This window comes from Palaemon carinicauda, chromosome 35 (assembly GCF_036898095.1).
Source record: "Palaemon carinicauda isolate YSFRI2023 chromosome 35, ASM3689809v2, whole genome shotgun sequence".
Lineage (NCBI taxonomy): Eukaryota > Metazoa > Arthropoda > Malacostraca > Decapoda > Palaemonidae > Palaemon > Palaemon carinicauda.
The window spans coordinates 35,472,959-35,475,458 of record NC_090759.1 but is presented as its reverse complement, the minus strand read 5'-3'; the positions used below and the strand labels follow the sequence as shown (position 1 = coordinate 35,475,458).

Sequence of the window (2,500 nt, the reverse complement as noted above, 5' to 3'; positions counted from 1 at the left end):
TTTTTTCAATATATTTTGCAGATTAGTAGTATTACAACATGTCTGTGACATTTATATATATTTTCACTAATAAATAAATGGGCTGCTATACCTCTGCGGTTAATTATAATTCTTCGTAACTTACATTACTAATTTGAAATATTCTCCTATTGATACACACTGCTAATTTACCATCAAAACCAAGAATAAATTGAACTCAAAGTCCTTGTAATGAATAACGAATTTCACAACATTCATCAACATTTACAAAATTTGAAATCTACTCTTACAGATACACACTGCTAATTTACCAATAGAGCCAAGATTAAATTGAACTCAAAGTCCTCGTAATGAATAACGAATTTGCACAACATCCACCAACATTTACCTGCGTTGTGAATGCGTGGTGAAGCGCTGGATTGGAAGCGGTGCAGGTGAAGACGACATTGTGGTGGTCCCTTCTAGCCAGGAAGCTGTAGACAGACTTGGCGTTCATCCGATGGCCATCGTCCATCAGCTCTGTGGAGTACTGGATACCCTCTGTCACCACGCGACCAGACCCATCCAGCCATTGTAGCTGGTGAATATAAAAAGAGAAAGTAAACTCTATTAATGCTGTCCACTGGGTACTTTTGATAATGCTAGTTTATGTGACCCGTCAATAATGAAGGGTAGATATATAGATAGATTTGCACCACACAGGGACAAGGAACCCCGTCTCACCAGGGTATGACCACTCCTCTCTCCCTACACGAGGGGAAGGGAGAGATGAGCGTGACCGGAATATATATATATATATATATATATATATATATATATATATATGTATATATATATATATATATATATATATATATATAGCCAAACACCTGCTTTCTGTTATATAGGAAGATGATGATATTATTGATAATGATTTATTTTTCTTTAAGCAATGGTAAAATTTTCACTATGGTGAAATAAAACCGTACATTTATTGTTATTCCTCTTTTCATAAAATTACTACTACTACTACTACTACTACTACTACTACTACTACTACTACTACTACTACTACTACTAATAATAATAATAATAATAATAATGATAATAATAATAATAATAATAATAATAAATGAGAGGAACTGAGATCTGTATCTGAATTAAGGTCACAATAGAAAGCAAAAAGATAAATAAACGATCTGGTATATGTATTTTTTAGGGTAGCACACATACATTTGATTTATGGCCATAACGTAAACTACAATTGTAAGTCGACAAATAACATAGATCAGCCATTGTCAATATCATCGAAGAATCTGAGTTTTGTTAATATTTACAAGAGTGTGTTACGTGTTACTCGTAAACCTTAACACGAAAAAAGTACTCCACGACTTACTTTATGTTTTATTTATGAAATGATCTAGAATTTATAGGAACATGTCGAAATCAATATTGGTGAATAAGTGATAAAAAAGATAGAATTTCATATCAACTTATATAACTAAGAAGAAAATTGGTAGTTTTATTGTTATGATTAACCCTATTTTGTGTTAATAAATACACAGTTAGTATTATTTGCATTCATTCTATATTCTATTTGGGGTAAAGAAGTTAGAATTTCATAGTGTTAACTTATATAACTAAGAAGAAAATTGGTAGTTTTATTGTTATGATTAACCCTATTTGGTGTCAATAAATACACAGTCTTATTTACATTCATTCTATATTCTATTTTTGAGACTTTTTGGACTCCTTATAGAAAAAAGGAATACATCTTAAGCCACGTAGGTTAACTGAACGTATATAACTAAGAAGAAAATTGTCAGTTTCATTGTTATGATTAACCCTATTTGATGTTAATAAATACACAGTCTTATTTTGTATTCATTCTCAATTTTATTTTTGAAAAATCAAGAACATTTTTGGACTCCTTATTAGAAAAATGAATACGTCCTAAGGTTCCTAGGTTAATTGAGAAATTAATGTAATTTTTTATAATCATTATAGAAAAAATAACACATGCTAAGGTACGTAAGTTATGCATAGCTATATTTTTCCAAAGAAACATAACATTAATGTGGCTCATATTAAGCTTAAAGTGGCATGAGTATACAATTAAGCAAATCAAAAAAGGTATATCTTATTAAACAAGAAACGGGTCAAAGTCAATATGCAAAATAAGAGCAGATTTTGATTTTGCATAAAGAGCATTTCGTTATTTGATGGCCTTAGGATTTCGGGGAAAAATAACTTTTGTATTGACATTCCTCCAAATAAAAGAAAATTTTAAGGTAGAAGTAAAAAAACGTTAACAGACTAATTGGGGAAAGAAAGACCTCAGAATTGTATTTACTCAGGATTGATCAAAAACTTCACTATAGTAATTTCTCTACATTCATTTGTTTAGCCTAATACCAACTTCATATCTGCATCAAACTAATAAAATCAAAATAGTTGCATTTCAGTGAAAACTCAAAAAACACGATGAGAGTGCAGACCTCCGCCCCGGCAGCTTATTTCTCGAAACCAATTGCCTTTCCCA

General features: G+C 30.9%; 1 pseudogene; it reads right to left on the bottom strand.

The window, feature by feature from the left end:
• Positions 1-2,500, bottom strand: part of LOC137627686 (irregular chiasm C-roughest protein-like) — a 56,907-nt pseudogene that overhangs the window by 47,330 nt on the left and 7,077 nt on the right.